This window comes from Octopus bimaculoides, chromosome 1 (assembly GCF_046866305.1).
Source record: "Octopus bimaculoides isolate indiv1 chromosome 1, ASM4686630v1, whole genome shotgun sequence".
Lineage (NCBI taxonomy): Eukaryota > Metazoa > Mollusca > Cephalopoda > Octopoda > Octopodidae > Octopus > Octopus bimaculoides.
In genome coordinates this window covers 175,100,470-175,110,469 of record NC_142928.1, presented here as the reverse complement: position 1 = coordinate 175,110,469, position 10,000 = coordinate 175,100,470, and the positions used below count along the sequence as shown (strand labels likewise).

General features: G+C 37.0%; 1 protein-coding gene across 4 annotated transcripts in view; it reads left to right on the top strand.

The window, feature by feature from the left end:
• Positions 1 to 10,000, top strand: part of LOC106867670 (testis-specific serine/threonine-protein kinase 6) — a 59,998-nt gene that overhangs the window by 11,543 nt on the left and 38,455 nt on the right. Inside the window, exon 2 of one of the 4 annotated variants that reach the window (XM_089365312.1) lies at positions 5,496 to 5,834. The exons of the other annotated variants lie outside the window; for them this stretch is intronic. The gene's annotated coding sequence lies outside the window, so the exon portion shown is untranslated. The remainder of the gene's footprint in view (positions 1 to 5,495; positions 5,835 to 10,000) is intronic. 4 annotated transcript variants of the gene reach the window in all.

Below are 10,000 nucleotides of genomic sequence, written 5' to 3'. Positions count from 1 at the left end.
TTTAATGATGCTGACTAGTGAGCCAGTTTTTCGGCGTTGCATCAAGTTATACTGATATAATGTAGGATAAATATAATTATAATAACAATAATCCTAGAATTGAATTTATAGACATTTAATTTATCGCTACGTGCGTTTCCACAAACAACATGACGTTTAAGATTACAGTCCATATTCCTGGGATGATTACAGTGTAGTCTGTAGTATCCTTCGGCATCCGGTTGATGATCAACATTGATTCATTTGTTCAGGCGATATAGCATTATTGGATGAACCACAGAGGGATGTTTTTCTCTTTTTTCCAGTCTGAAAGTGAAGTAAGATATGTGGTATTTCTGTGTGTATTTGATGGAGAGGAGTGAAAGGTGATGAGAATAGAAGGAATGGTAGTTAGATGTGGATGGAGGTGTGTGGTGATGGTGGTGGATTTATTTTGCTAGCAAATCTTTCACTCCTCCCCATTAAATACATACAGAAATACCCACATATCTCATTTGACTGGTAAAAAGAGAAAAATATCCCTCTGTGGTTCATCCACTTTGCCGAACCGCTAAGGTACGGAGATGCAAACACATCAGCATCGGTTGTCAAGTGATGATGGGAGAGGGTGGGGACAAGCACAGCCTCAAAGACACACACACATAGATATATACATATATATCCGACGGGCTTCTTTCAGTTTCCGCCTACCAAATCCACTCACAAGATTTTGGTCAGCCCGAGGGTATAGTAGAAGGCACTTGCTCAGGCAGTGGGACTGAACGCAGAACCATGTGGTTGGGAAGGAAACTTCTTACCATAAGATATATATTAATGTTTGTTTTTATGTTCAATTCGACAATGGTTCAACTGGCCGAAACTTCGAAGTCACTGTCAACAACATTCTTGCTTGAGAATTATATATATATATATATATATATATATATATATATATATATATATATATATATATATATATATATATATATATATATATATACACACACACACACACATACCGGCCGGTATTGTCTAATCAATGTGTTTTTCCTTGTTAAGTTCTCTTTGGTTTCTTCTCTGCATGTATGTACATTTTTACTTTAACATTGTAACTTTTTTCAAACATAGTCTTGCGTATCACATTTTAGCCTCGTGTAAAATATATATACATATATTTTTTTCGTTTTTCAATATTAATATGTATAACTCTTTATGGTTTTTTTCTTCTACTAGTCCACCTGTTACGTTATATATACTACTATACACACGTGGCCCTGTTTATTATGCTTTGTTTCGACCTGTTACCATTTTTTTAAAACATACCCGTTAGCTTTTCATTCTTACTTTTATGTTATAATTTACTGCACATATACACGTGCATACACATTGATATGTCTGTCTTTTTTTCTCTTTCATCCCTCTTTCTATTATTATTATTGTTATTTTTTCCCTTTTACAGCTTGCTTGTAAATATCCGATTTTTTTCCCTATTACCCCATTTGTATTCTCCCTTATTTTATCTTATTTTAATTTACTTTATTTTATTAAACCTTTTTTGATGTCTTTACAAAAATTCCTCACACTGATGAAAATGACAATGCATAAATTTAATTATAATTCCTATGGTTAAAATTATTTTCTTACATATTTGTATTGTCCTTTGAAATGCACGTATGTATTGAATCCTATTTTGTATTAAATCTAATTTTGATTCAACATCTTTTTCTCCTCCATTTTTCTATAATTGTTTATGGTAATTTTATACCTATAACGATATTTTTCAACTACTATATATATATATATATATATATATATATATATATATATGTATGTATGTATGTATGTGTCTCTTCTATTTTTAAAAATTATTGTAAATTTTCCACCGAGGAGGGAGCCGGTTTCCAACAAAGATACAAGGCTCCATCTTTGGGATGTAGTTAACACAGACAAATTCACATTTGGAGCTTGAGAAAATTCTTGCATATTTTTACTGTTCCACTCACAGATTGCACTTGTACGAATTAGTCAGTCGATTTCTCTCTCTGAAAATACCAGTTTATCCAGATTCTCCTTTAAGCATTTAGTAACAAAACCTAGTGCCCCAATTATTATTGATATGAATATGAATTCATAGTCTGGATATAGAAGCTGTATGTATGTATGTATGTATGTATGTATGTATGTATGCATGTATGTATGCATGTATGTATGTGTATATGTAAGTGTGTATTTGTGTTTGTTCCTGTACCGTTTTACAACCAGTGTTGATTTGTGTACATCCCCGTAACTTAGTGGTTCGATAAAAGAGACTGAAAAATAGAATAGATACCAGACTTAAAAACTTGGGTCGATGTTTTTCCTAAGCCCTTCAAGGTAGTGTCCCAGCATGACTGAAACAAGTAAAAGATAAAAGATAAAGTTAAACTGCACAAATGTGTTTTCTTATTTTAATTTTATTTAAACACCTAATAAAGTGTTACAGAAGATTATAGATTTGCCAAAGTGTATCGCGATGGTAAAATGGTTGAGAGCCGCTTTAATGGAATTATAATAGAAGATACGAGGCGGTATCAAAAAGTTCTCGGACTGGTTAATGTAGTACGCCAACAATTTATCAATTTCACTGCCAAATACGACGCCTGTTAATGCAACCAATTTTAGAGACCATTTTAGAGACTTCTTAATAATGTTATTGGTACTATTGGCGTTGCTTAGCTCCAGGTTCCAGCCACCCCATCATTTTGTATATGCATGTCTACATGATGAGCCATACAGTGAGGTGTGATTTAAAGACATGGTTGCTATTTACAACAAGGGAAGTGACTGTGCAGAAGGTCCACACTCGGTTCCTTATAATTCATGTATGTATACACAGTCTATACATAGTTCTGTGCGCATGTTTTCATATCTGTTGGTATGCAGGACGCGTGTATGGCTGCTGTGATTACTAAGGTCATTGCAACTACGTGGCTCCAAGTTCGACCTTACTGCGTACCATCTCCGGTGAGCGCCTTCTATCAAAGCCTCGAATCTATCTCGTTTGAAATCTTCGTTAATGACGCTTATGCAGCAGCAAGAATATAAAATACACACACACACACACACACACACACACACACACACACACACACACACACACACACACACACACACACACACGCATACATACATACATACATACATACATACATACATACATACATACATACATACATGCATACATACATATATGATGGCCGTCCACTCGTGACCAAGGAAGACCATTGCCGACCTTCAGGAACATTCTGCGCTCTAGTACTAACTTACATTTTGCATTTACAGCTCCCTTGGTGGCTAATGAGCCCTGCTCTTGATAAGCATACACGACTGCAAACATTGCAGATTAAGCTTTCCCCATTCACTATACAAGCCGTGCACTTTCGCGCAGCTCGCTTAAATTCTTCATGCTGGATACGTGCTCTCTCAAAAGTGTTGATCCCCTTCTTAACCTGCTTCCTCCATCTGTGGCGATGACAGGCATTGTTCTCCCAGTCAGTGTCCTGCATATCACAAGCCTTTAATGAGGACTTGACACAGTCCTTAAAGCGCAGCCTTGGTTTCTGCCGAAGTCTCCTTCCATTCACAAGTTCTCCATAGAGCATCTGCTTAGGAATCCTGCAATCCTTCATTCTAATAACGTGTCCAGTCCAACGTAACCGGTGCTTGTGCACCATTGCCTCAATACTCAAGATATCAGCTGTCCTCAGGATCTGTCCGTCTGGAATCCTTGAGGTTCAGCCAACATTGAGAATGTGCCTGAGACATCTCTGATGAAAGCATTCGAGGACCCTTACCTGACGTTTGTACAGAGTCCATGTTTCACAAGAGTAGAGGAGCGATGTTAGTACACAAGCACGGTACACAGCAACTTTTGTTTGCCTTGCTATGCCATGCTGGGACCAGACACAAGACTGAAGAGACCGGAAGGAATTAGTTGCTCATATTTCCTCATCCAGGGAGCAAGAATGGCTGAGTGTGCTGCCCAGGTACTCGCTGAACTTCAGCATCATTCTCGTCAAACCAGTCTCTGTGTCTGGCAGTAACATATCCCAGGGTTTCGGCTGCACATTGTAGAACGTGGTCTCGAAAATCCTCCCATGCTGCAGCAGTTTCAATGCTGGACAAGCGAGTCTGAAGTTCTTTCCTAACCACATCATACACCTTCTGGACATTTAGACGGCGAGGAATGCTGACTGGTCCTCTTCTCTCTTTTACTCTAATTACCATTCGGAACTTTGCTCGCACCAGACTGTGGTCTGTCCAGCATTCTGATCCATGGAAGGACTTGACATTACAAATGTCATAAACGTCGCGCTTGCGGATGATGACATAATCCAGCAAACTTTGGACCTTGGGTGCATCCATGTTGTTGTGTGATCACCTTTGTGCACAAAATGAGTGCTTGCGATGTAAAGTCCACGTTCTTCGCAAAGCTCCAGTAGCATGAGACCATTGCTATTCATTTTCCCTACTCCAAAACGTCCTAGAGAGTTCCATGTTTGCCAGTCTGTTCCAACTCTGGCATTAAAATCCCCCAGTAGAATGACTTTATCAGAATTGGGGATTTTTCCAAGTACGGCTCTCAGCTGGGTATAAAACATTGTTTTATCTATCTCTGTCTCTGCCTGCCTGTCTGTCTGTCTGATCCATACAGTATCAATTCTTGTATTCCTTAGGTTTTGTTCTCCCACTTACCTTCCAACATCAATGATGTTCTTGCCGTCATTCCAAACCTATCCCTATGCAGATGATACCATCCCTCATTTATCTCTAATCTTCCGTACCTAAGTATGCAACCGAGATACCTTATAAACTTCATGAAAGAAAACCTTGAAAGTATCTTCTGATGGAGTCATGTCAATTTTTGACTCGTTCAAAAAGCAAAACGATACAGTTACTGTGCACACCAAGGTAACTCTATCGCACCTCACGCTATCTCTTAAACCTGAACAGTATGTTGTTCATGTTTAGATTAAATGTGATACTGCTTTTCAGTTTAAGTGCAAGTCCTTATCATCACTGAAATTTCTTTGACGAACATGCATTCTCAACATAATAAAGACTACATCTCAAAGATTAATCTGCTTTTTCAAAGCCAGAAAAGTAAACTACATCAAACTTCACTCTCTCTTCAACAACGAGCCTGTTTCAAAGCTTTGGGGAGATCATCAGTAGAGTACTGCTTCCACATCTGGGACTGTGCTGCAGCTACACAAACGAACATCTTAGAATACAAAAATAATACGATTTCGCCCACGAGTACACTTTAGTCTTGCTCACAGGCATATTCTTTCCTCTTTGCCTTTCCGCTTCTACTATAACGACCTCTGCTTTTTGGTACTGGCTGTTCTTGGGTTCCATCTACTTAGATACTTCGAACTCATTCATCTCTTCCTTTCTTATCACCCATTACCTTACCACTAACCATTATCACAAACCTTATCACTAACCATTACCTTCCTGTCCTTCTTTCCTAGAACGTCGACCTTCTGGAATTCTCTCCTTGGACATGTTTTTCCTGCTGCTATCAACTTGCATTGATTCAGACAGGACATTTACGGTATCAGTGTAGATAGATGGTCGCGGAAGACCGGCAAAGACCGTAACTGTAACGTTTCCTTCAGACCAAACCGATTTTTAAAAATGAACAAAGACGTTATGTAGTGTGTCCTTCCTTTTATTTGTACAACAGCAAAGTTTGATTTGCGGGAGATTTTGCTGCTATTTCTAACAGGTCGAACGACCATCTAGACACCCAGCCTCATCGCGGCACATATATGGAAAAATTGTATGATCTTTAAATAAATACGCGGCGTGTAAGTATCATATGTACTTTCTTGTGTTCGCTTCGCATTTAAACGCATCAACAAAGACATTTTTAAAAATAGAAATATGTCAATGTTTATTTGCTCACTCCTGTTGTTTACCTTCACAGCATGCATATGTCTCCGGGGGAGAAATTTGACAGTCTTCATGTAAAACAATTAAGTCGCTAATTGAATATGCAATGACAATTCTTATATAGGCACACGGCCAATGTTCGTGTGCGTGTGTGAGAGTTATAAGTTAATTGATTCGCCATTCTGCAAGTGATATCTTCTTTCGAATTAACGGGGAAATTTTTATGTGATTAAGCAGCTAAATCTCGCTTATATCATCTACTACCAATTTGATTAACTATCAGATAATCATAGATGCCCTCAATAAAAGACGGACTGGTCATGGTAGGAGCGTCTTTGATAACAGGTCTGTTCAGTCAAGGATGATTTAAGGTAAATCACCCAATACAAAAGAAAATACAGCTTGAACACTTTTGATTATGCGAAGTGACAGCGCTAAGCAATGATGCATATAAATACAAACTTGTTACCAGTTCAAATATGCTTGAGGCATATTCGAACCCGCAAGAAAGCCACTCACTCTGTTTTGTCATGAAGAAAATTTCTCGCTGTAGACAAATAAAGGTAAATACACCGAGTCAGCCCACAGGTTTACCTATTCAGACTGTGGGGCACGTGATTATGTCAACTCGGTCGAATCTAACTTGGGTTAAACGTCGTATTTTCTTTCTTTTCTTTTTTTCATTTTCTTTTGAATGAAAAGAGCCGACAGGGTTTGGTACTTATTCCCAAACTTCGCAGTGTTAAATGGATGAGCTATAACTATACACCTTTATCCAAACCTTAACCTGGACGGGCGACGCGTTGTGTTCTTGAGCAAAACACTTCATTACACGTTGCTCCAGTACACTCAGCTGGCAAAAATGAGTAACGCTGCGATGAACTGGCGTCCCGTCCAGCTGGGGAACACATACGCCATTGAAACCGGGAAACCGGGCCCATGAGCCTGGCTAGGCTTTAAAAGGGCGCATTTATTTTTTTTATATACATAGTCAGGATAAAGTCATTAGCTAATGATTTATCAGTGGCCAACGTACAAAAAAGACCATATGGGTTAAATTAATATTTAAAGTATAATTATAAAAATATAATTATAATAAAGGGCGCTGGAGGGACAGCGCCTGTACGCTAGAAATAGACGGCAAACGACTACAAACCACGTAAGTTATTACTCTGTCTAACACAAGGCTGTATGCGAGGAAAATGGACAGAAAGAATTTATAAAAATAGTGTAGACAACTCTATATCATAAGATTTCATGTTTTACAATATTAAAATTGCTTTACAATCTTCGGTATAGTACACCGATCGTAAATAAATGAGAATTATATATACATGCCTATAGTTATACAGTCGTACAAATATGAATATATACATGCATTTCACATATATACACGAAGTAAAAGCCCCGTCATCCAGTTCAGTCATGTGCATATTTACTCGGAATAATTCCGCAGCAAACATGTTTGTGGAGTGAATGAATAATATTTATACATAAATAGGATAACATCATTAGTTGATGATTTATCAGTGGCCAGCATGTTTCAGCAAAAGAGACCGATAGGCTAAGCACCAGGCTTACAAAGAACAAGTGCAGGGGTCGATTTCTTCGACTAATAGGGGGTGCTCCAGCATGACAACAGTCAAATGACTGAAGCAAGTAAAAGAATATATATATATATATATATATATATATATATATATATATATATATATATATATATATATATTGTTACGAACGCCCGCGCGAAGCACCTCAACGAAGAGAAAACTCGTGCGCGCGAACGTCGACGCTTAGTGAGTCGGGATGTTCGCCACGACTAATAAGCCCAGCCGGAGCACGTAACGATGACAACAGGCAAGGAAGAAATAACACAGACCATACGTTGCGTAGTCAAACTAACTTTTTTTTCATCATCAAAACAAAACAACATTGCATAACAATAATTCATAGTACTTGCTTCTGTAATAACACATGCAACAATAGCGTTTCCAAGCATTTAACAAGGTTTCAGAACAATTACAAAGTTTACAATCATTTCATAATCATAAAGTTTACAATCAAAGTTCGTGTCTCAAAAGTCAATTAAAAGTTCTTTTTCTTCTTTTGTTTTTCTTTTCTTTTTAACAACATGTAACAACAAAGTTCTCTCTTTTCTTTTTTTTCAACCAGTTAATATCACAATTAACAAGAGTTAACAAAGTTCTTTGCAAAAACATATAACAACGCAAGTACACTTTTCTTTAAAGAAATGCAAACAAACCTTCACCGCAAGAATTTCCTTTCCTTCAAATCTCCCACTACAATGACAAGAACTGACCAACGTAGTCTACTACAATCTTTTGCCTGCCACAACAGTCCCATCTCTCTGTCCCTCTCTCTTTCAGACTCTATCCATTTCTGCTGACTGGTACCTTCTGACAATAGCCTCTCTCTCTCTCAGCCTCTGTCTGTCAGTCTCTCTGTTCATCTTGCTTCTCCACTGGCTACTGGCCTTCACACCGGCTCGCGTTCTTCATCCAATGACTTTGTTTACGCCAACTGCTTGTCCATCTTCACTGGCTGACCGCTTACACCAACTGCGATTCCCAAATCTATCCTCTCGTATTTATGAGACACCGTACCCAAAAGTGCTACGTTACCCCACTCCAAAGCTGGGTCAGTTTAGTACAGTTCCTAACTTGTTTTTCTAAACTTTCGATGACCGGAAAGGGTCAGCGATCACACTCCTACGCTAAAAATAACTGTGCTTGTTGACAGGACGAAGGAAATACCAATGCCCTGACCAACTAGAAACGGTTTCAAACCCACCAGATCGAGGTATAAGGACATAACATTATTTTTGCTTATTGGCGGTCGCATCAATATATATATATATATTCCTTTCACACGGAATTTCGTCTCTTTCTAAACCAAAAGACCCTGAAGTGACTATATATATAACGGAACCGTGATTATGTATATTAGAAAAAAATATATATAAATAAATTATTGGATTGTCAATAGAATATCTCAATACTTAATTATATATATATTAGAAAAAATAATAATCAGGTACTCAGATGTCTGGATCGTTGTATATTTACAGATTTTTATTCATGTCACGTTTTATAAATTAGCGCTTTCACCTAGTCTTGTAGGGTTATCAAACTAGGTGAAAGACTAGGTGAAAGCGCTAATTTATAAAACGTGACATGAATAAAAATCTGTAAATATACAACCATCCAGCCATCTGAGTACCTAATTATTATTTTTTCTAATATATAATTCCTGTACATCACCTCCAAACCTTCCAATATATATATATATATATATATATATATATATATATATATATATATATATATATATATATATATATATGCGAGTAAAAATAAATGCAAAAAAGGGGGGGTTTTCTGTATGATTGTGTATAGAGGAATATATTATTTTGTTTAAAAGAGTTCCAACACTCTGTTTTTTATATTTTATTTATATACCTGCAAAACCAATGTGGGATATAGAATATGGAATATACAATATATAATATAATATACAATATATAATATAAAATAAAATAAAAATGGATGGTACTATGAAATAAAGTATTGAATGTCTTATTGAATATATGGAATATGTCTTATTGAAAAGATGAAATATTGAGTGTTCAATATAAAGGATTAAATATATAAATATATAAAGGCGAATATTTTCTATACCTTGTGGTATTTCATATTTTCTATACTTTGTAGTATTTCATCATGGCCGGTATGACAGACTATATATATATATATATATATGGTAAGTGTACACAAAATCGAAAAGTTCTCATAAGAGACATAAACGATTAAATCGGCTCCGGTGTACTACTTCCTCTTTTAATTCAATTTTATCAACTCTGGAAAGGTGAAAGGCAAACTTGACCCAGCACGTTTAGAACATGGAACTGAGATGGAGAAAAAATATTCAGTGCATTTAATGAGATGCTCAACTCTCTCAGATATTCCACCAACATGGCAGAAGATAACCAGAGAAACAACGAAGAAGGCCTTACGCATGCCCCACACACTTCCCTACCAACACCACTTGCGGTCTTTCCGAA